The sequence below is a fragment of the Muntiacus reevesi genome, chromosome 6, assembly GCF_963930625.1.
Source record: "Muntiacus reevesi chromosome 6, mMunRee1.1, whole genome shotgun sequence".
Lineage (NCBI taxonomy): Eukaryota > Metazoa > Chordata > Mammalia > Artiodactyla > Cervidae > Muntiacus > Muntiacus reevesi.
The window spans coordinates 71,976,095-72,001,694 of record NC_089254.1 but is presented as its reverse complement, the minus strand read 5'-3'; the positions used below and the strand labels follow the sequence as shown (position 1 = coordinate 72,001,694).

The following is a 25,600-nucleotide window of genomic DNA, read 5'->3' as shown; positions in this document are numbered from 1 at the left end:
ATATCATACCACTATGCAGGTAAAAACCACTATCCACACACCAGTTGATTATGTTCTGACCCCTAAATGCACACACATATGAAAACAAAAATAGGGTTTATAGTGAATACACATAGCCTTATATCTTGCTTAAGAAACTTATATTGCTTACCTTGTGAGCATTTTTGCATATTACTTTTTTCCTGTCCTTTTTATTTTATATGTTTTAATCTGTCACTCTATCAAAGGCTGGAGTATCACTGGAGGCTGACAATGCTAAGCTGGATAAGAGTATACCATACACCAGTGATACAGTTGAGCTGGATTTGACATTGCATGTTTCTTTAATTGGAGTCAGGGTTTTTCTCAGAATTTTGAAAGATTTCTGAAAATTAATTTTTCATTTTGTCATCTTCATTTTGACAATACATAATGAATAAATAAAAATGTAATCATATTCTGGATTACATGGATAAAAATATTATTTTCCAGCACTGCCTTATGGTTCCAAAGACCAAATTTGTGCTTCTGTTTAAGACTGAGGTGTTGCTGGGAAGCATTAATTTAATTGGAATCAGCCATTTAAAAAAAAGATGCAGAGTAATGGGCACTAATCTAAGAGTATCTCAAATAAGGTTCCTATTATTAATTTTACCACATAAGTAAAGTTACATTTGCTTTGGTTGGTCTCCTGGTTTATAAATTTAATTAAGGTATATAGAAGGACATGAACCATAGCACACAGTGTCTTTACTTTTAATTTACAAGTAATTACAGATTCCCTTTAAGGAAAGTTGCAAAACTAGTACAGACACATCTGTGTTCCCACCTAGTTCCCCTGTTGCTAATGTTATATAACTACAGTACAACATCAAAACCAAGAGACCGATGTTGGAACAACCCACAGAGTTTATTCAGATTTTACTAGTGTGCTGTGTGTGTGTCTGTGTGTGTGTGTGTGTGTTTATACCATTTCATCACGTGTAGATTCGTGTAACCACCACTGTGCTGTGCTTATTGCTCAGTCATGCCCTGCTCTTCGAGACCCCATGGCCTGTAGACACCAGGCTCCTCTGTGCATGGGATTCTCCAGGATTGAATATAGTGAAGTGCGTTGCCATGCTCCAGGGCATCTTCCTAACCCAGGGGTCAAACCCAGGTCTCCCACATTGCAGGTGGCTTCTTTACCGTCTGAGCCACCAGGGAAGCCCGTACCATCAAGATACAGAAGAGTTCCCTCATCACAAAGATCTCTCTCATACTGTCCTGGTGAATGTTCCATGTGCTTGAAAATAATTTGTGTTCTCTTGTTGCTAGGTGGAGAGTTCTATAAGTGTCAGATTCTATTGGTTAACGGTGTTAAAATTATTCCACTCCAAAACACAGCAGTATTATACCTCAGTTGAAAGACTCTGATTACTTAGCATTCTCTGGAAATGAAGCACAAAAAATCAGTGGCATGAAACAATGACTATGTTTCTCCTTCATTTGGGGCTTTAGCACTTCTATATTGGTCTTGGCTGGGTTCTCTCATGGTTCCAGGGATCAGCTGAGCTTTGGCTGAGCATGTCTAAGTGAAGCTTGGAGTGGCCCACTGCACATGTCTGTTCTCTTCTGTAACCAAGGGGCTAGCATAGTCAGTCCTTCTCTTGGTGAGTGCAGAGTACAAGAGGGAACAAGCAATTTACAAGGCTCTACTCATGTCCTATCTGCTAGTATCTCTTTGACTAAGAGTGTAGACACATGACTGAGCCTGGATTTGGGAAGTTATAGGGACCCAGAGTTGGAGAACTTGCATCTTTACATGGCAGACAGCATGGTTAGAATTTGCGCAGGAGATTTGGGACCATTAATGCAATCCTTTGGCCACCTGATGTGAAGAGTCGACTCATTAGAAAGGACTTTGATGCCGGGAAAGATTGAAGGTGGGAGGAGAAGGGTATGACAGAGAATGAAATGGTTGGATAGCATCACTGACTCAATGGACATGAGTTTGAGCAAGCTCTGGGAGATGATGAAGGACAGGGAAGCCTGGCATGCTGCAGTCCTTGGGGTCACAAAGAGTTGTACATGACTGAGTGACTGAATAGCAACATCAATACAAACTACCATATCTAATAATAATTTTTATCTGTTGTATATTTTTCTTTTTTGTATGTATAGTTTATAAATGATATTTGATTTTATTTTTGCCTCAATATAAAATCCCTTTTAATGGGAGAATATAGCACATTTCCATTTGTTGTTATAAGTGACCGCTGTATCATTACTATTCAATCTTTGCCTTCTTCCTCCATGACCACCTGTGTTTGCTTATTTGTAGAATATGTCTCTTCTCATATATTTCTCTAATATTCTGGACATTATTCTTTTCAACTTTAATGCTGAACACAGTTTCCCTCTAATGCCCAGTGTTAATAATCATTCAGTTTACATTAAATTCCTCCACCAGACCAATATATAAAATGAATAGGTTAACAAGCTATTATTTTTCTTAATTTCCCCCAATAATTATTTCCATTATAGTTCTTCATATAGTTGTACTACTAGGGTCAGCTTTAAGTATTATCTTGTCTTTTTTAAAAATATTATCTAATTTCTCTTATACGAACTATTTTGCTCCTAACATTAAAATTTCAACCAAAATTTATGGCTAATATTGATACTAGAACTGACTGGCCCTGACGCTATAGACTGGGGCATGCCAGGTTCTTCTGTCCATGAAATTCTCTAGGAAAGAATACTGGAGTGAGTTACCATTTCCTTCTCCAGGGCATCTTCCAGACCCAGGGGTAGAACCAGGGTCTCCTGCATTGCAGGCAGATTCTGAACCATCTGGGCAACCAGAGAAACTCACTTTTCACTTTTCTTTCACTAACTTCTCTTATAGGAGCTATTTTGTGCCTTACATTAGAATTTCAACTAAAATTTATGACAAGTATTGATACTAGAACTGACTGGCTTTGATATTTGCCAGTACTAATTTTTTTTTTTTTTTTAAACACTCACCATCATGAGTTTTGTGCCCTGATTAGTCTTTTGCTTGGTTGGTGTTGATTTTCAGGAAACTATTCTCAGGGTGCATTTATCTTGATATTCTACACTCTGGGTAACTGAAAATGCCACTCTTTTGTCTATTCAAGACTGAAAACTTGCCTAGAAAACAAATTCTAGAGTAAAAATAGTTTCTCTTTAAAATTATATTAAACAAGTTCCTTTTTTATTACAAACTTGTGGAACTTGAAACAAATGCATATTTATTTTGTAGATAGTTTTTCTTCTTCATCTGTATTGTTGTTCAGTCACTAAGTCGTGTCTAACTCTTTGCGACCCCATGGATTGTAGCATGCTTCCCTGTCCTTCACTATCTCCTGGAGTTTGCTCAAACTCATGTCCGTTGAGTCAGTGATGCCATCCAACCATTTCATTCTCTGTTGCCTCCTTCTCTTCCTGTCCTTAATCTTTCTCAGCATCAGGGTCTTTCCTTCATCTGTACACTTTAATTATTTTTTGAAACTGTCAAGTTTGTCTCTTTTTCCCTTAGAATTCTGCCTGTACCTCATACTTAACTCTTTCTTTGGCTCAGAAATTTTGCTTTCATTTCTCTGATTAAGGATTTGGCTCCATTTCTCAGTTCTTTCATGATGAAAGTATCATAGCTTTCCCAGATCCATTCTCCTTATCCATGGCTTTTACCAAACCATGTTCATAAATTCATCCATCTTCCTCCACATTTTGCATGAAATCTTCATGTTAGCATTCTATTCTAATAACTCAATACCTCACATTGTCTACTCAGCTTTGTGTTGCTTCTGCTTTGATTTCTAATTATCATGGCTGTTTTTGTCTACTTCACTTTTTGAGCCCTAATTTTTATTTTTTCCTCCTCCTGAAAACTTGTCCTAATTGGGTGAATACAATATATTTGTGTTCCTCTTTGCTGAGAACATAATTAGGAACTCTTTGCTTTCCTGGAAAAAATGTTTTCATCAGGTAGCATTTCTTTAGATGCATGAGTGTCACTCTTAACAGCAAATTCTTTTTGTCTTTATTTCCCACCATTTTGGAAATGAATTTGGTCATGTTTAGTCCTGGATTATAACTGTGGGAGCTAAGACAGAGTATTTATCATCTCTGAATTGTGCAGGTATCGACTCAGGGTCCTGGTGTGCCATTTCCTCTGCTCACTGGGGCTGGGACAATCAGCCAGGATCCTGAGGCCTTGCACTGTTTGCTGGGGCCCATACTTCTCGATCACAGAGACGAGAAGGCATGTCTAGTGTGCCCCGGTATCCCGCCTCACAGCCCTCTGCAAACACCCACTTTCTCCCCTCCAAGCTCATGGATGTCAGAGAGCTTTTTCCAGTACCTTCCTTGACAGCCTTCTGGCTTTACAGTTCACCCTCTTGGAAGTCCTTCACATTGGGCCTGCCACGTGATTTATCAGGCAGTCCTTCTTCACTGACTCTGGTATGTGAGTGGGTCATTTCCAACATTGTTTTAAAATTTTTCTATATTGTACCTTCTACTGCTCATCTTAGAAGCCATCTCGGAGAACATTAAGTAGAGTGACACATGTTGCTACCTCTATCTTGCCAAGAATTCTTGACCTTTTTCTTTATTAAGAATCCCATTGGAAAGCTTCTTGGGAAAATATGTGAAGTGGAACAAAGTTAACTGACCCAAAAAGGTGATTAAAAATCCCAGCATTCTGTCAAAGTCTTGGAACCCAGTTCTCCAGCTGTTTACACAGGTCTGTCTGGCAATGCAGAGAGGCTTGTCCCTCTTAGCTCTTTCCCTGAACTCTCACTTAGATAGACGATTGGAATATCGACATACAGCCTCTCCCTCACCCCCAACCCTTCCCCACCCCCCCTCCCAGCTCTGACTGTAGTGTTTGCTGCCTTCTTTATGTCTGTAACAATTCTACACTTCCTTAAGACTCCACTGTAGTGTGACTTTCTCCATGAAGCTGTCTGTTTCCTCTCCAACAGTCAAAAATAAGGAGGCGGCTGGGAAAGTCTGAATATATTTAGGTATCATTTATTCTCCCCTTTTGGGAGCAGGTAGTAGATTTTCTTGACTGATTATGTAAAAAGTTGTCATTTTTTTTTATACAAGATATAAGCATGAGGTCCTGACTGACCCTTTAACAGCAGTTACACATGTTGCTGTCATGCAAAATTGGGCTTCTAACCCAAAGGCATCACAATACTTGGCCTTAGAGTTATAAAAATTGATGTTTCCTGTTTAAGTACAGCTTTCTGTCAACACTTCAAATACTCAAGCGTAATGAAGTGCTTTACTTTGTTCTTCACATGATTGTCAGAAGCAATCTTTTTAAAACAAAAATCTGTATTTTTTTGCTATTCATTCAGCAAAATTATTATCTCTTTAATTCCATCATTATTTTCAGAGTGATTCAGATAATCAGAAACCTTGCATTTTGAAGTGAAATCTTGATGCATACCACCAGCATAGACGTACCTTTGCAATCTCTCTATAGTACCTGAACAGTCATAAACATACACCTTCCAGAATCAGAAAAAAAATTAAGGCTGGAAGGTACCTTCACACACATCTGATGAAAGAATGGATGTGCCAAGAAGTAAAATGCCTTTCTGGATCACAGAGACATCACAGGAAAGCCAGTCCTCCCGGGGTGTATAGTAAGCCCCCTACATATGAACAAAATCCATTCTGAGAACACATTTGTTAAGTCCAGTTTGTTGATAAGTCCAACGACATTAGCCTAGGTACCCAGCGAACACAATCAGCTACCTAGTACTGTACTGTAATAGGTTTATGTGTTTCCCAGGTGATGCTAGTGGTAAAGAACCCCCCTGCCAGTGCAGGAGACATGAGTTGTGGGTTCCATCCCTGGGTCAAGAAGATCCTCTGAAGGAGGGTATGGAAACCCACTCCAGTATTCTTGTCTGGAGAATTCCATGGACAGAGGAGCCCGGCAGGCCATGGCCTATAGGGTGGCAGGGTCAGACACGACTGAGGCGACTTAGCATGCACGCTTGTAGTAGGTTTATACTTTTCACACAAGTAATACATAACATGCAAGCAAGTACAAAAATAAAGAAAACACTTCTAATCTCACAGTACAGTACCTTAAAAAGTACAGTAGTACCATCTGTATCACCACTGCTTTTACATTTGCTTCTGGACGTCCTGGGCTTGAAATAAAGACCCGGTTCTAATGTACTCTGTGCAACATCATACAACAAAGAATACAAGCACACAGGCACCTGTAGAGGATGAACACATGTGACAAAGTACCCCAGACACGTCAACTAACTTACGTGATTGGACGTGTGAATGCACGTTTGCGTATTTGAAAGTTCCCACCTTGAAAGTTCACATGTAGGGGACTTACTGTATTTGGGTCATGAAGTGCATGACTGCAAGGGGCACGCAGATCAAAGCCACCACTTTGGAAAACTCTTTGCTAATGTCTACTAAAGATGAACACATGCTTGGACCCAAGCTGTTGCACTTCAAAATATACACTCACCAAGCGTACATATATCTAATCACCAAAGACATTGCAAACACTTACACTAGCAGTGTTACACTAACTCCCAACTGGGAAGGACCCAATGTCTGAAAAGTGTAATGGGTGTGTATAATTTGCTATAATCCTCCAGTAGAATACAATGCAGTTGTGAACAATAGCAAATTACTCTTTCCTGCAACTTGTATGAATAACACAAATGTGATGCCGAGAAAAAGAATCACACTATATGATTCCATTTATTTAAAGTTCAAATGATCAGAAATGACCAGTGGTACAAGTGGTCTACAGAGCAGTTGTCCCTGAGGGCCCTGTGGAAGAGGCAGCACAGCTAACGCTTCTGTGTCATGATATGTGGGCGGCAGTGGTTAATTGACAAGGCCGCAAGTTTTGGATATAAATTATACTTTAATATGTTCTAAAACTCCAATACTTTGGCCACCTGATGCGAATAACTGACTCATTTGAAAAGACCCTGATGCTGGGAAAGATTGAAGGCAGGAGGAGAAGGGGATGACAGAGGATGAGATGGTTGGATGGCATCACTGACTTGATGGACATGAGTTTGAGTAAACTCTGGGAGTTGATGATGGACAGGGAGGCCTGGTGTGCTGCAGTCCATGGGGTCGCAAAGAGTTGGACACGACTGAGTGACTGAACTGAACTGACCTGAATACTTTAATATACACAGCATATATAAAATATTCACAAGCATAAACACACATGGTCTATCTATGAATTTTGTCAAGCACCTTTCTCTCTCAACGCCTCATTGTTCCCATCTGTAAAATGGGGCAGACATGTGAATTATTTCCAAAGCCCTGCCCTGCTCTGACATTGCCTGATTTTCCGCTCGCAGTTTCAGACTCTGGGCTGAGTGAGCTCCCAGGGGTCAGAGACACCTGGCTGGGGTGGGGGTGGGGGGTCTGAACCTCCTGGAGACCCCTGTGCACTGTTTAGTGCTGGAACCTCTTCCCCAACCAGTGGCTGTGTGACTGCTATTGGGAATTTCCCTGAAGTGAGTGAGTACCTCTTCATTTTGAGAAGTCTCATCCATTTCAGAACTGCTCTAATGATTGAAAAATGCATCACACATTAATGTGAAATATTCCCTGCTGCCACCTACTCTCCAAAAGCATTACCTCTGATTTCTGCCCCAGAGCAAAACAGAACCTGCTGTCAGGGGCCTTCCCAGGGCTGGACACTGGAGAGTGGGGCAGATGCTGTCATGGGACTCCCACTTGCTGGGTACCCCCAGGCTGCAACCCTCATCCCCATCCTCCATGAACCACCCCTGAGGTCACCTCACTCTCCTGAGTCTGCCTGCCCCTCAGAGCTTCATCAAATCCACACATGGAGTGTAAATGGGGGTGTGATGACAATGACACAAAGCTTGTTATTTGGCATGGTAGATAGTGTTGAAGTGTGTGTATACATGCATGTAGTGTGTCCTTGTGTGTTCTCCTGTGAGATGTGTGGGCATTCACACATGTGTGCCCTGTGTCCACTGAACGAGGAGGTACCTCTATCACATGCCCAGAGCAGGTGTCAGTAAGGATTTGTGTGATTGAATTGAGCACTGTATAATGGAACATTTGCGCTGTATTCTCTCCCTATACTTAAACATTTAGTTCTTTAATTTTTCTGAGAAAAGCCAGTGAGGCAAATAGAGTTGGTGAGTCAGGTGGCCAGGACACATCCTCCCGTGGGCCTGTCTCTCTTCTCCCCGCCTCAGGTCCTCCTTTGGCTCACAGCATCAGCTGTCAGCGTATTTATCTGAATTTGCCCTCATGTAGCCTCTGGCATCATGATTCAAACCTTGTCCAGAGGTTGGCTATTGTGCTGGCAGAAAGTGACATCCTAGGGAAGATGGGGTGGGCAGGCAGAATGCTGACTCTTCTCCAACCTGGCTGCCTGTGGCTGGAAGGGGACGGTCGCTTGGCTGTTAAACTTCAGTCACAGAGACTAGAAGGAGGCACTTCCCTCTCGATGCATGATTGGGAAATTGAGGTCACGATCTCCATGGACACTGAACTTTTTCTGAGGCAGTTTTTCTGTTTACATCTCAGATGGCTTTCTTTCCTTCTAACAACTTTCTTTTAACTACAAAGTGACACTATTAAAATATGAATTATTTTTGTTTGTTTTTAAGTAGCATCCTATGCAGTCACCCTTCTGGGCTGGGGATGCATAGTGACTGCTATGTGGGGGTTCTGTGGGCATCACCCTCCCTCTGCAGGCCAGACCCTGCTCTTCCTCAAAAGGCTTGTTTTGAGTACATATGGTATATTGATAACACAATTTCTCTAGCTTTTTAATTCTAAGAAGACTTGCAGTGAACCAGATTTTGGAACTGGGACCCTGATAGTTTAGCTTACTCTGTGGAACACTGAGAAAAATTGTCAGAGAATACAAGAGAAATTGTATTTCGAGTTGAAGAACTTGTTACCTAAACGAGGTGGTATGATTTTTCCATCTGTGATCAGGGCTGTGCAAACTTTAGCTGGAACATCACCACGAAGGTTGGATGTTCTTTGAATTCAAATAAAAGAGCTTACAAGAATCACCTGGGAAGGCAATGTCTCGTAGATGACACCTTTCCTTTGGGCTGTGCCCCTACCCCCACCCTAGCTCTGCTTTCCCAGTCCTTCCCCTGCCAAGGGGCCATGCTCTCCCTGAGGAGCCTTCCATGGCCCCCCATTTCTGGTGGGATGAAATCCAGACTCGCTTCTCAGCCCTACTCAATTTGGTTCCTTTTTCTGTCTGACCTGTCCCCTCACCACACATCCATCACACATTCTAGATCCAGCCCCAGATTTTGCCATTTCTTGAGATACTCCTTTAGTTTTCCAATTTCAAGGCATTTTTATGTTTCTCAGCTCCAGAAAACCCTTGTCACCATCTTCACCATCTACAACTACTGTTGTTCCCATCCCACGCTCACAATGCCTTCTCTAGATCCTTCCATTCTGTCAGAGTCTTGGTCTCCTTTCATTAGAATTATTAATACACTCCTGTTTTTCCAGGAGCCCGAGTCCCTAGATGCTTCTTAAGAGTTTTGGCATCATCCATATCCTGTGAATGTTAAGGACTTCATGAACCACCCACATTTCTGTTTCATGTCATGGTTTACAGAACGGCTATTCACAGCTACTGTGGGAACACTCATCTCATCTGAACTCTGACGTGTGGGGCCGGCGGCTGGGCGTGGGGATGTGGTGCTGCCCAGAAGGTGAGAGGTAGCCTGGGTGAAGACCAGGACTCTGGACTTTCCCGCACACACAGCTGTTCCATGTTCTCCCAGAACCGGAGACTGCAGAGGATGCTGCTTCTTAGCGTGCAGATTCTCACGGGTGTGAAAACAGATCTTATACGGAAGGAGCTGTTTCTGTCTGCTCCGTGGCTTGGCTAATTCCTGGAACCTGAGAGAATTGGCTTGACTACTCAGGAAATCACAGATTAGCGGGGCATCTAGAAATAGCATCTAGAGTCTGCTTTTAACTCTGGACAGAAAGACACCAGAATTTACCCAGATGAGAACACGGTTTTCATCTTGAAATCCTCTACAGAAGTGCTCTGTATTCTCTTTGACCAAAGTGGCCTGATTTGTCTTAGTTGTGAGAAAGGTATCAAACTCTACCTTAATTCCTTTAAATCTTCTTCATATACTTTAATGTAGCTTTAACATTTTTATTTGTAGTTTTCTGGCTTCCTTGGTGGCTCAGATGGTAAAGAATATGCTTGAAACATGGGATACTCCGGTTCAATCCCTGGATAGGAAAGATCCCCTGGAGAAGGGAATGGCTACCACTGCAGTATTCTTGCCTGGAGAATCCCATGGACAGAGGAGCCTGGTGGGCTACAGTCCACGGGACCATAAAGAGTTGGGCATGACTTAGTGACTAACACTTTCACTTTTTCTTTCATATTAAAACTAAAATATACCCTCTGTTAAAGATTAAGCCCCTCTCAGAAATCACCTATAATTTCTGCATCTTAAAACAACTCCTATCATTTTTCTCAGAGAACGTTTTTTAATACAATCGGAAAAAAAGGAAATATCAGTTTGTAACCAGTTTTTGCTTAAATAGTAAGGGTACACATTGCTACCTAGTCTTCCTAATTTTCTCTTCTGCCATAGTTGCAGCTCTTTCTTCCTAGCCCAGTACCTTCCTACCACTCCAACCTCAGGTGTCTCACATAGGCCTTTGGCTGTAGCGAACGTTGCAGTCTGCATATGGATCTATTCAGTCTGCCCTTCTCAGCATCCCCATGCCAGCAACACTTCTCTCAGTTCCTGTGTCCTCTGGGCTGAGAACAGTGGAGTCCAGGTTCCCTCTGTGCTGAAGGCTGGATATGATGAGGCATGCTATCTGTTATTTAAGAGATGCTCCTGGAGTGGTGTGATGTCTGGTGCTGATTAGCTTCTTATTTAGCTTTTGGGAGTACAACTCTATGTAGACATATAGACATATATCCTTGTAAAGGAAAATAAGATTTATGTGTTTTCTCAAACGAGAGCATTTACTTTTTAGCAAATAAATGTGCTCCTATTTGGTCAAGGATAGATAATGAGAAAACATCTGGAAGAAAAGTGAACATTGAAAATCAAATCATCATGATGTTTAATCTAGAGGCTGCCATACACTCAGCTATAGTCAGATAGATTTTTTGATGTGCATAATTGTTCTGGCATGTGGAACTGACCCTGGAGAGAGCCTGTGCTTTCACCCTGCTCACCATCTTCATCAGACAGCTGATAGTTCATGATTACAATGAGTTCATCTCCACAGAGGCCTTGCCCGCCCCTCAAATGATGGCCACACCAGAGGGAAGACACTTGCCAAGCCCCATGATAAGTACCTAGTGTTTGGACTGAACTTGCTCTTCCAGAGAGGCAATCTTGTTATTAACTTTGGACTTGTCTGTATTCATTATGAAATTGTTTCACCCCAAATTTCATATAAATTTAGCAAGTGATCATTATCCTAACTTTTTTTAATGAGCCATGTTATTGAGGTATGGTTGACATACAAAAGACTGTACATACTTCAGGTACACAATTCAATGGGTTTTGGAGGTAAGTATACACCCATGAGACCATCATCAGCATCAATGCCATAAACACAACCATCATCTCCAAAAATTTCCTTCTACTATCTTTAGTTGCTATTATTTTCTTTTGTGATAAAAACACTCAATATAAGACTTACCCTTTTAGCAATTCTTTTGTGTATGATACAGTATTGGTAATTATAGACTCTGTGCCATCAATCTCTAGGACTTATGCATGTTGCATATGCTGAACTCTGTCTTAGACTAAGACTTCCCACTTCCCCTCCCCCAGTCCCTGGCGACCACCATTTCACTCTCTGCTTCTCTGATTTTGACTATTTTATATTTCTTATCTACATGGTGTCTTGTAGTGTTTGTCATCCTGTGTCTGGCTCATTTCACTTAGGAGAATTCCTTCCAGGTTCATCTACATTGTAGCAAATGGCTGACTTTCTTTCTTTCTTGAAGCCGAATGATATTCCACTGTCAGTATGTACCATACTTCCCTGATCCAGTCATCTGTCCACAGGCACATAGGTTGCTTCTGTGTCTTGGCTGTTGTGAATAATACCACAGAGAACATGGGAGGTTCTTCATAAATCTTGCTTGGTTGTGATATATATATAATCTATCCTTTTCTCTTAAATGAAGACGAATTTAATACTTAAGTAGGAATCTTTTTCTTCAATTTAAGTACAAACTTGGGCCCTGGAGGAAGGACTGGGTGAGGTCAGGACACCCCTTGTATCTGTAGCTTCTGCTTTTTCCCAGCTCTTCTCTTTTCTAATCTCAGATTCCTGAGCTATAAATGAAGGTGATACATCTGAAATCACAGGGGAGGTTTTCCATGAGCCTTTCCTATGCTCTTCTCTCTGGCTGATATGCTTCGGTCCTTCTGGTCTTCTGGAAGCTTCTCTAAATATTTAGCTTCTTTGAGAACCCACCTCAGATGCCACTTTATCCAGAAAGCCATTCTAGACAGCTTGTTAATGGGGACCTGACCCTTCTTCTCTTTCTCTGCATTTTTCTAGAGTTCAAGCCTCTATCTTGCTCTGTGTCTTCATAACACATATTCATGGGTCTGTCTGTAACATTGCTAGGAAGGTAAGAACCTGAACAGAAGAACCGGAGATGCAACTTGTATCTACCCAGTCAAGGCTGCTTTAGTCTTACTACAGGAACTCTCAGAATTTCAAATTCATAGCACAAATTGGAACACTGATTTTTTAAAAATAGCATTCTGCTGCTGCTGCTGCTGCTAAGTCACTTCAGTCATGTCTGACTCTGTGTGACCGCATAAACGGCAGTCCACCAGGCTCCACCGTCCCTGGGATTCTGCAGGCAAGAACACTGGAGTGGGTTGCCATTTCCTTCTCCAATGCATGGAAGTGAAAAGTGAAAGTGAAGTTGCTCAGTCATGTCTGACTCGTAGTGACCCCATGGACTGCAGCCTACCCCATACCTTACAATTAAACAGTAGTAACAAACCTAGTCCCCTCTAGGAAGTGGAGTGTCTCCCAAATCTCTGAACTGCTCACAGGACAGGGGCCTGTCTAGAAAGTCTGTCTGGATACTCAGGGACTGTTGGATAAGACACTTTCCTGTGGCATCTGCTCAGCCTGCAGGATTCCCTGGAGGGAATGATGAGTTTATTCTGATGCTCTGTCATGTCCTTCTTCCCATTTGATCATTTCTGAACTCCATGTGAAGACTTAGTCTTCTCACACCAAGACACACAATTTTCTAAGCTCAAGTCTCTGTCTTATAGAAAGTTCAATGAGAAACGATAATGTACTGCTTTGTAAGTGAAGATCCACTCCCCCGGAGCTACTACTGCTTTATGTCAGAGGCACAGCACCCCATCACCTGGAAAGGTCATGTCATGGTCACTAAGAGACCAAGCATACCCAAGACACCTGGGGATAGAATCTTTGCACCATGTTAGACTTCCTAAAAAAGCTTCAGCATTTTAATAAGATCCATAGAATTTAAATGCCCACTGAGGTTTTAGAAGCACAATGGTTCAATGCAAGTCTTATTTTTGAGCTACACGTTTCACTCAAAATAACCTACTTCTAGGGTCATTCTCACCAACTTAAAGACCAATCCCCGTGTAGCTCACAGGCTTGAACTTGTGACTCCAGCAAGGGTGTTGAAATATGGAGGGACAGTGAAATGTTGACTTTGACAAATAGGCAGCTGTGCAAACGTAGAGGAAACTGTCCAAATGAAATCAGTACCTGGAATTGCATTCATCAAATGACAGGGCAGGGGCATTGTTTGTAACAGGGAAGTGATGAGTGAGTCATATGTGTCTAGGATGCCCAACCGGGAAATGGCTTCCTCAGTTCCAGTCAGGAGAAAAGGATGTGGATGTGGATTCTAACCACTATTTGAATAATTTCTTTGAAAGAATGGTGATTGTAAACATCTAAACAGAAGGGCTTAGGGCTGAAATGTACACCCCCTTTAAGTAGAAAAATTCCTGGATCCTCTTGCAGACCTACTGAATTAGTATTACCATGGGTGGCCTGTGAATGGTCTTTTTAAGGAACAGCTTCACAGATGAGCACAGAAGCACAGATACAGCCCAGCACCCCTCCTGTGGGTGAGGCACCATGCGGGCAAGCACTCCCATGTTTGCTGTTCGCATAATGCCCCTGGTGACTGCATGTCCTGCTCCCAAGCGCATTCATTTAACTTCCTTTAGCCATGCTTTGAATTTTTAAACAGAGTTTAAAATTTCTCAACTTTGTTTTCCCGAGCTGATTAGAATTCCACCACTGAAGGCCCACAGAACAATCCCTATACTATGTTCTGCCTTGCTTTATAATTAGCTAGGATAATACTTCTCTTCTCTACTAAAGAATGGACCATATCACCTTCTTTCAAAAAAGAATAAACTGTTATATTTAGCATAATTTTGTATTACAGAAAAGTTGCAAAGAGAGTAGAGAGTTTTCATCTACTTGACATCCTTTTCTTCTGTTATTAACATCTTACATGCCCATGGTGCATTGGTTCCTCTTAATGGCCCTGTAAGATGTTGGTTGCAAGTTTTTATAAATGTTTTATATCAAGTTGAAGCAATTCCCCTTTATTGTTAGTTTTTTAAGAATATTTATCACATATGGGTGTTGCATATTTTCATGTTTTTTCTGCATCAATTGTTATGATGATATAATAATTTTCTTCTTTAACCTGTTGATATGATAGATTATAGACTAGTTGATTATGGACATTAATTAATGATTATAAAGATGAATTGATTTTTGAATGTAGAACAAATCTTGCATACTTGAAATAGATCTTGCTTGGTTGTGGTATATAATTCTTTTTATACATTTTGGAATTTGATTTGCTAGTATTTTATTGATGACTTTTTGTGCCCAATTTCATGAGAAATTTTGATTTATGGATTTCTTTACTTGTAATATTTTGATCTAGTTTTGGTAATGGGCAAATACTGATATCATAAAATAGGTTTGGATGTGTTCTTTTTGCTTCTATTGTGGGAAGATACTGTAGGGAATAGGTATAATTTCTTCCTTAAATGTTTGACAGAATTCACCATTGAAACAATTTGATGCTTTTGAGGCTGACACTTTTCTTTCAGGGGAAGCTTATAATCCATCAACTTAATAGATTTTAAAATTTCAGGTTACCTGTATCTCCTTATGTGTGTGTGTTTAGTTTGTGTCTTTTGAGGAATTGGTCCATTTCATTTAAGATATCAAATTTGTGGGCATGGAGTTTTTTGGATTTTTCCTTTATTAACATTTTTGCAACCACGGGTCCAGTATTGATAATTTCTCTTTTATTTCTAATACTAGTAATTTGTGTTTTTCCTTCTTTTTCTTGATTAGGCTGGCTAGTGGAGTCTGAATTTTAATTATCTTTTCAAAGAATCAACTTTTGATTTCATTGATTTTTTACTCTATTGTTTTCCTGTTTTTAACTTTATCGGTTTCTGCTCTAATTTTGGTTATTTATTTTCTCATGCTTGCTATATGCATAAATTCCTCTTATTTACTGGTTTCTTAAAGTAGATTATTGATTTTAGATATTTCTTCTTTTCTAATATATGCATCAATATGATGTTTGCTTCTAAGCAGTGCTTTGCTGTATCTCACAAATTTTGCTAAATTGTATTTTCATTTGATTTGGTTTGAAATATTTTAAAGTTACTCTTGAGATTCTTCTCTGACTCATGAGTCATTTGGAAATGTGCTACCCCCTTAAGTGCTATCACTGTGTTCACATGACAACTTCAGCTCCATGCTCATGATCCACACATGTGCCTTTTAGCCCAGACTTCGAGCTTTATCTTGTGACACTCCCTGGCCACTGCATCTCATTAGGGTGATGATAAATATTTTGGACCCAACACTACTGTACTTTCCCATGTCCTAAGTAATTAACAAATTCCTTACTATTCCTTTATCTGTGAAGTTCCAGTGTCATTTCCTGGGCCTTTTCCCAATTAGTCACTGAAGATAGAAAATTAAATCTCATTCTTGACTGTAATCCCATTCTTTACTGGCATATGTAACAAATCCCCAAAACCTACTCATTTTAATTCCTAAATATTTCTTGAAATTGTCCTTTTTTCATTCCTTCTAGGATTCTCGGTAGAAACTCTCTTCATCTCTCATCTCTGCTGTTACTCAAATTAACTTGTCCTGGCTCCCAGCTCAAAGAAACCATCTGCCAATGCAGGAGACATAAAAGATGTGGATCTGACCCTGGGTCAGGAAGATCCCCTGGAGGAGGGCATGGTAACCCACTCCAGTATTCTTGCCTGGATAATCCCATGGACAGAGGATCCTGGTGGGCTACAGTCCATAGGGTCTCAAAGAGTCGGACCCGACTGAACAACTTCCAGCTCATCTCTCAATTCTATTCTTCTTACAGCCACACACCAGTGATCCACAGACAGGCATGCTGAAGTGCTACATCATTGCTGAAGACCATTCCCTGGGTTTCTAGAGATGGACAGCATATAGTCCAAACTCCTTGGCATCATGAACTTACAGTCTGCTTCTCACTGCTGCTTGGTTCTCAGTTTGCATCTGGCAGCAGTAAAAGCATTCCCGCCCTCTCATCAGATAGGTTGTGGCCTGGCTGTTGTTTATGCTGCCCCCTATTGCATACCAACTTCTTCTCTTCCCTTCTCTACAGTTTTTTCTCTGACATTTCATCTTTATAAAGTGTCCTCACGCTTTAACACTCAAGTCAAATATCACCGTCTTTAGTTCACTTTCCTGGAGGGATTAGATGTGATGATAAGCGGGGCTCCACATTGTACCAGTGACAATGTTTGCAGGGAGACACTCACCATCCACCATCCTGAGGCTGAGATTGGACGAGGCCAGTGGGCACGAAGCAGCCTCCAGAATCTGGGAATCCGGCTGAGAAACAGGATCCACATGCCCAAGGGAACTTCTCTGAAGAGTAAAGGAAACAAAACTAAGCCCTAGTGGGAAAAAAAAAAAGAGGGGAAAGAAGACTGGGGTTGGCTAGGCTGATAGAGATAAAGGTAGATCTGTGAAGCAATGCTCAGGAGGAGACTAGAGGTGGCATTTTGGGTCTTACAAGATGGGATCCCTCCTAGAGAAATCCTGGAATGCTGGAGCTAATGGGGTTTGCTGCGGAAACAAAACAAGTGATATCATTTGTATCCAAAAGCAGTCAGCTCACTGAGGGGTGGGAAACTGACTGACTGGTATCTGAGTCTTTTAGTATGTATGATTCCCTTCTTAGACTTAACAGACTAACTTGAAATTAAGAGATATTTATTTTTTATTGCTCTTTTCCTACCCTCTGGCAGACTCCAAAGAGGCTGGAGTAGAGAGCAGTTCATTCAACATTTGTTAAATTGAGAGAACATTCAACGCCTTGTTCACACCTTTCTTGGAGCTCATCATTCATGATGCTGAGAAGACTGGACTATATTCTCCAGGGAGCCATTTTATGTTCTTAAGTAATGATGCGCCAAGATCAAGAATGAATATTGAAGGCATTTGCTGTGCTCCTGGTAGTACTTGGCACTTAATACTTCTAACTTTTTCCTTTTTCTCAGATCAAATTTACTGCCTATCCAAAGTATAATTTTAACTATTTGCTTTAAAGAGATAGCCATACAATATTACTTTCAGTAATCCCAATAATATGAGAAGTCAATTTTCAGGTTTTACACTTACCATAAGGGATAACTATGAGGAAAATCAAGTTACAAATCCCTGTCCTTGTGAAATATGGGCATTTTGTTCTGTTAATAAAATTTTCTTTCCTAGGATAATGTTACAGTCTAAAGAAGATAAGTTGTGTGCTAATTTCCTAATGCTCTGTTAATATCACAAAATTCAAGGCTTAAAAGAACACAAATTTATTTTCTTCCAGTTCTGCATGTCAGAAGTCCAGGATGGTCTCACTGACCTAAAATCACGGTGTCAAAATTAAAGAAAAAAAAAACACAGTATCAGCAGACTGAATCCTTTTAGCACTTCAGTGCAGTATCAGAATGCTCCCATAAATTAAAAAGAAAAAAGCTTTTAAAAACTCAACAAATAAGCGTGCAAATATCTTATAATGACTAATAATGCAACTCTAAATGATTCCAATTTTGGAATAAAGAGGAAAGCAAATATGTGCTTAAAACAGAATCACATGTGAATTAAGATTATGGCTGGAAAGGCTAAGCTGTCAGCTCAGGTCATTCTAGATCCTTTTCAGCGTCCTTGTGGCCTATGAAACACAGGTGGGACCTGAAGTCATTTCCCAATGACCTCTCTTCCTGTAGATCCCCATCTATTCATCCTTGAGAAACAGGCAAATGGACTCAGAGGTCCAACTCTTCTCTTCAGATGGGATCACTCCAGACAGTCCAGGAACCAAGGTGGGAGGAGTTTGCTTCATACTGGAGTGTCTTTCTCTTCTCTCCTCCCATCATGAAATTTGCTAGCCGTTGGGTCCTGCTCCAACCCCATTGGCCCCAAATGCCCTTGGGTCCCACCAAAAGTAATGGCAGGGCTGCAGTAGAGACAACTTATCTTATATCAGGAATCTTCCTACATTGTGTTCTCTCAAGTTGATTCCAAGTTCATAAACTAGAAGCTGAGACCTAGAGAGACTAGGTCTCTCACCCTACCCCGCTCCCTGCAGGGGATGCAGCTAGTAATAAGCAGATTAACCTCTTCCACGTCCAGTCAGTGTAAGTGTCCTTACATCTCAAGAATAAGGAGTGCCCTTCGGTTTTTCAAAGCCAAGACTATAGCAGCGGTTTGGCTTGGAGCTGCCTACTCATGCTCTCGTGTCCCAACGGTTAGAACCTGGACCTGGATTTTAACCACATTCTTAGTCTTTCCGACGCCGGCTCGCTACCCTGACTGCTCCTCTGACATTGAGTTTGCTCCTCACTGTGTCCTGAGTTCTTCCAGCTTTCCTTTCTGTGTGCATTTAGATTTGCATTACTTTCTTCTTTTATTTTATTTAGCATCTAGTCTATGCCGGCCCATATGCTAGAGCTACAAAAACGCATATACTACTATAGTACTAGAACTCAGAGTCCTGGGTTAAAGTCCGGGGTGGTTAAGAATTCTCCAAGGGGTAAGTATTCTTTTTTTTTCTTTTTTCAATTTTATTGAGAAATAATTAACATACATCACTGTGTAAGTTTAAGATGTATGTTTCGATGCTTGGTGGTTCGATTTACTTACATCATTAAGTGATTACCACAATAGATTTAGTTAAGAGCCATCATCTCATATAGATAAAATATAAAGAAAAGAAAAATACTCTTGGTGATGAGAACTCTTAGGAATTTTTAAAAGCAAATATCCTACGTATCATACAGCAGTGTTAACTTTGGTCATCACGTTTATGTTATATTCCTAGTACTTATTTGTCTTATGACTGTACGTTTATACCTTTTGACCACCTTTCTCCAATTCCCTTTTCCCCCTTCACACTCCACCTCTGGTTTCCACAAAGCTGATCTCTTGTTTTATGTGTTTGTGGCTTTGTTTCTTTTTAGATTCAACATATAGGTGAAATTATACAGTATTTGTCTTTCTCTGACTTTCACTTAGCATAACGCCTTCAGGGTCCAACTGTGTTATTGCAAATGGTAAGATTTCCTCATTTTTATGGCTGAATATTCCATTTTACATCTACACTACAACTTTATCCATTCATTCACTGATGGACACAAATATTTATTATGGAATATTATTAACTGCCATGTTTTGGCTATTGCAAATGATGCTGCCATGAATATGGGGTACACTTGTATTTTCAAGTTAGTGTTTACATTTTTTGATACATTCCCCAAAGCAGAACTGCTGGATCATACGGTCATGCTATTTTTAAATTTTGAGGATTCTCCATATTGTTTTCCACAGCAGCTGAACTACTGTGCAGTCCCACCAACAGGGCACATGGGTCTCTTTTTCTCCAACAACCCCTGCCTTCACAGGCCCAGCTGAGCACCTGGCCTTTCTGAATTCTTCCATCATGGATTGCAATGAGGTATGGGGGTTTCCTGGTGGTGGTATTTATCTGTTCTTGAGCAAAATCAGTGCAATATTGCAGATTGCATCATCTTTCAGGGAGTTCTAGTACAAACAGCATGTTAAAATATCACATACCTGCTTAAGTTTGCTTTAGTGTTTTGTTTTTTTTTTTTTAACAAATGCTTATTGATCCCACAAACATGCTTGGAATCAGCCTGTGGAAAGTTAAGCAGAGTCCACTTCTCACTTGTAGCTGCACCTGAGTGTGCCTGGGCAAGACTTGGATGAGCAGACTCCTCAAAGGCCTGGGCATAGGATATGGTTAGGAATAATGACTCAATCAGTGAGAAATAGTGTCTACATATCTTGGAGTGCTCACTGTGTACCAGGAACTGTTCTGACACATCAATCCCTGCAAGAAGGTATTTTATTACTATTACTATTATTCTTATTTGTATCCCCATTTTCCAGATAAGAAAATGGAGGCATAATGTCAGCTCCTTTCCCCAGGCCTTACATTAGCACAGGTGTCAGTCTGCACTTATCTCTCTCTGAGCCCTGGCTGTTGGTGAGGTTCTGTTGCCCCTGTGCCTTTCTGAAATGAAACACGAGGCTTCCAGCACTTTCTGGGTCTTACAGGGCTGTGCTGGTTGCTTGGGATCCCCGAGGCTGCCTAAATCCTTCTCAGTCTCTTGGTCCATTTAGGTGCTCAGGTCAGAGAAGAGCTGACCCAGAACATCTCTCTTGGTGTCTCTCTACTCATCTGTTTCTCTTTAGGGTTGATTCTGCCCATCTGACTCCCCCCTTCCAAAGACTGAGCTTCCTAGGTGGCACAGTGGTAAAGAATCTGCCTGCTGATGCAGGAGACACAACGGACTCAGATTTGATCCATGGGTCAGGAAGATCCCTTAGAGTAGGAAATGGCTTTCCACTCCAGTATTCTTGCCTGTAAAATCCCATGGACAGAGGAGTCTTGTGGGCTACAGTCCATGGGGTCGCAAAGAGTTGGACATGACTGAGTATGCACGCATGCGCTCCAAAGATTGTGCAAACTCTGAGTGCAGGAACTGCATTGTGATTTTGTGACTTTTTTCCTTTCCCCATCAGCTCACAGGATACCAGCACTCTCATCTACTTGCTCCCCTGGCCTGAGGGCATCTCACAGTCATCAGACAAGGCGCTTCCCAGCTGTGGATGATGGTAGACCCTTCCCGTGGTTGTCAGACTTCTGGGTTTTGTGAGTTGAAATGTTGGGTTACCCCAGTTGGCAGGGCTGAAATATTACTGACACACAGCCATTGGTCACCTTTCTTTTTAAGGACCCATGACCACTTTGAGTATATGGGACAAGATAAAACCACACAGGGTCCATGACAGTCCTGAGTCTGCGTCAGATGAATCAGAGGGCATCAGGGGTTGCTCTGCTCAAGTTTGGCTGAGAGAGAAGGACTTTCATGAAGATTCTTCAGGCTGAGTTCATATATCATGCCAGTCTCACACCCTGACTCCCACCTCTGTCTCAGCAGGTATTTCTGGTCTCTCCTCTCACCTGATGTTCTCTGACTTTCTTCAAAGCCAGGTCAGCATGAGACAGGGATGTGACAGGTCACACCATAGAGTGTATCCCTGGTTCCATCAGGGAAATTAAGGTAATGTGGGTATTTTACTGAGAAAGAACCCGTTGGCAAGAGGAAGTCATTCTGCAAATGTGTGGCTATTTACGATGATTTTGTCCTGAACACCTGGGCAGGGTAGGAACCAGTAGAGTATTCTAGATTGTCCATCTTTCTGAAAGGTGTCACCCCCTCATGGTTGATTCCAGGCTAATGTGAGGGACCCTCGTGAGGCTCATCCCAGGAGTGGATATCGCTGTGAGCACAGTTGCACTCAGGACAAGATAAAGGAGCAACTTCACCTTCATTCTGGGGGAGAAGGTGCCGGGCTTGGAAGTGGGGGGGGGGGGACGGGGGAGGGCCTCCTCCCTCCCACCCCTCCCCCGCGGTGGGCATCCTTCTCTTGCCCATGTGTCCTGTCTGCTTGCTCCACCTGGGTCCTGGGGTGACTTTGCCAAGGCCAGAAGGTCACAGGAAGGATGGACTTTTTCTGTCAGGACTCTCCTTAATGCAAGACACAAAAGCACTGCTCTCACCTCTGCTTTAGAGACTCCAGGTGGCTCCTCCACACCTGCTCCCCTCCTCTCATCTCCTCCCTGCCTCCCTCTCCCTGGAAACCTTCATCCTTCTATTTTCCTTTCTTGTTTTTCCTCTATCCTGCCTCCCTCTCCCTCTGCTGTCCCCCTTTTCCCTCTTCTCCCTACATTTTGCTTTAAGAGCTTCACACTAACAAACTGAGCTTATCTGAAGATTTAGCCTTGGATTCTTTTCTGCATTGTACAATAGTAATTATGCAGAGATAACAATATGGTCTGTGAATCTGCCTCGATTGCTTCTTCCACCCAATGTGTTGCCCTCGTTTTAGAATGACTTTTATTTTGCTGGTTTATGATCTTGAATAATGTTTTTAGAAAGACTCTGTGCTTGGTAAGTTTCCTGAGACTCTGTGTGTATGTCTTCCCTCCTCCCCCTCCTCCCTTGCCCTCCTCCTCACTCCCCCCTCCCCTTTCACCCCACCACAGATGAGCTCCAGTGAGGCTGTGTCAGGAGTATTAGGCTTGCAAACATTTTCCTCCAGAACACTCTGTGGCTGACGGCTGAGCCCACTTTATTCTCATCGTTCTGCAGATAATGAATTTTCCTGCCTGCTCTCAGAGGCTTTTAGAAGTCTCCCTTTATCCTTGACATGAGGAAATGTCCCTGCATCTGGCTGGATCCCCTAGAAGCAGAGGCTGATGGAGGGTGGGATGGCAGGTGCTTCCCTGAACTCAGCACTTGTGGGAAGAGGGGAGACGAGGATGGACCCCCACATCACCTGGGGCAGCCTGGATGGCATCTATCAAGTCAGAGGGTTGGGAAAAGCAGCAGAAGCCTGCATCATTCCACATGTTCCATCCATTCTTGACTCTCCCGGACATGTCTATATTCTGCTGCCCTTTACTCATAACAGAAAAGCAGGCTCTAGCTTCAGCTCCTAAAACCTAAACACACACACACACTCAGCTAGCCCCCAGGCCCTTTCACGGGTCTCTCTGGACAGGAATCTGGCTTCCTTTCTGCTTCCCGCGCTGCCCTTCCCAAGGTCCCTGTGGAGCTGGCGGGCGGCCTGTGGAACCGGGGCGGGGGGTGGGGGGGAACAACACGGTCAGGGCCCAGGCTGCCCACAGTGGCTGCTCTGACTTGCTCTGTCCTTGACTCTGCACTTTCAGCCACATCTTTTTATTTGGGAAAAAAATCATAAATCAGAGAAGTATCTTCTGAACTTTAAAATCAGAAATGCTACATTTCTATCTTCCTTTCATTTAAGTGTGCTGGGGACCGTAGGGTCTACGCCTCCTGCACTGAGGCAAGTCCTGACACCGCCTCCCATCCAAGTACCTCTCCGTGGAGTGGCCCGTTCCACCCCACCCTGGAGTCCTCAGAGTCTTTACCGCTTCCCTAGAAGATGCCAAATAAAACTGCTAGTTGCTAAATACAGCCCAGGGCACAAGGTATTTTAGACGCCTTAGTGAGTGGAATCAGTGTTTGCCTCCCTCTGAAGAGAGTCAAGATAACGTCTTTACTTATCTCCAGAACTTTGCACAGTACGAAACTGCCTGGAGCGATGTCTTCCAACCTAAATGATTTCTGATTAAGTATTCGGAAGAAAAAAAGAGCGAATGAGAGGATGATTCAGGACAGTGTTTGTACCTTTTTCTCTTGATAGAAACCTTTCTTTTTTGAATTCCTTTTTTAGTTTAGTGTTTTTTTTCCCTTGAAGTGTAGTTGATTTACAATGTTATGTTAATTATTGCTGTACAGAAAAGTGATTCAGCTTTATACACACACACACACACACACACACACACACACACACACAGCTTTTTAAAATAGTATTGTCCATAGAAATCTTTCACAAGCAACTACTACATGCAAGGCATTTTGCCAGAGTGTAGGATATTCAGAATTTGTTTTTGACCCTTCCAGGAACTCATGGTCAAGAGGGATGTGGGGCGTGTCTAAAAGTTATGAAAATGGAGTGCATGGATGACATACAGCAGGGGTAAGAAGTTGGAGAAAGACAGATGGGGGTGTGACACATGGGTCAGATCAACCCTGCCTCCCCATCTCTTTCAATGGTCCCCCAGGCCCTCGGTTTAACCCATCCCTCCCCTTTCTCTTCTCCTTCCCTCTCTCTATCCCTGCCTCTGGGCCTGACACCCACAGTTACCTTGATCAGCCACAGTCTGGGTTCCCCATCTGCTCTGCTCCTCTGTCCAGGCTCCTCCCCTGGGCTGATGCCCCCCTGCACAGGGGTCCCCACCTTTGAGACCCCCACTCCTTTCCCTCCTCAGCAGGATTCCCTGAATGTCTGTGTTTGCTGTCTGCTCCCCTGAAATTCAGGTGCCCCAGGATGAGACTTCCTGCCTCCTGCTCACCCAGATGGTTATCTGGAAGCAAATGGAACTCTGGATTGTTATCCTTTCTGGGATCCGTGCCCTAATTTTGATTTCACAGTTTCTGTCTGTTTCCTAAGGTCAGTCCCAAACCCGCAATTTATGTCATGTATCCCACAGAAGCCATATTTGTGTCCCTGTATTGCCAACTCCAGAAACAGTGCTGGTGCTCCCGGGCTGCTTGCTAAATCCTACCCTTCTCCCCACCTTCCTGACCCAGTGCTTCCTCTGTCTCTCTCCTCCACCAGCTCCTTGGAACTGTGCAGGGGTCAGCGTACATGGGGCCTCCGGGCCATGCAGCCAGTGAGACTGTCATAGCTTATCTGGGCCTCAAGGAGCCTTAGGAGCAACCAACACAGGCTACAGCCCTTGCCCGCGTGGCTCTATGACAAGGATGAGCCTTGCTTTTGGCAGAGCTCCAAGGACTGATGTGTGGGATTGAGCAGAGCTGAATCTAGCCTGCAGAACCCTGGACGATTCCCTGAAAGTCTCTGGGCCTCGCCGTCTCAGCAGAGCAGGAGCTGTTGGGGAGGAGTAGACAGTGCTGGGAAGAGATGTGTGATGTGCAGAGGAAGACACACTTGTGAAAAAGGCACAGATTACATTGGAAAATGGTCTTCTCAACCCCTCCCAGTGGATGGAAATTGTGAACAGCACAGGGAGGCCAGTGCTTATGCAACGTCATGGCAAAGTTGAGAGAGTATGAGCCACAAAGAGAGCCTGGGGATGCCTTTTCCCACCAGCTTGTAGGACAGTTGAGGAAACTGAGTCTCCTTGTAGCCAAAGTTCGAGGAGGGCTGTTTGGCCTCACTCTCCAGGGCTCAGCCCCCTGTACACCCAGCATGGGAGTAGGATGGGAATCGTGGCTGTCCATGGCATCCATTTACTTCATGGAGTGTGGAATGTGAGAATACCAACAGGGTGGGAATGCATGACTGGAATGTGACGTGTGCCTCCAGGAAGCCAGACTCTTCCCAGGAC

At 42.6% G+C, this 25,600-nt stretch overlaps 1 long non-coding RNA gene across 1 annotated transcript in view; it reads left to right on the top strand.

The window, feature by feature from the left end:
- LOC136170275 (uncharacterized) overlaps positions 1–20,052 on the top strand; it is a 31,689-nt gene extending 11,637 nt beyond the window's left edge. Inside the window, exon 3 of the long non-coding RNA XR_010663625.1 lies at positions 19,960–20,052. This is a non-coding gene — a long non-coding RNA (uncharacterized lncRNA). The remainder of the gene's footprint in view (positions 1–19,959) is intronic.
- Positions 20,053–25,600: the final 5,548 nt, after the last annotated feature.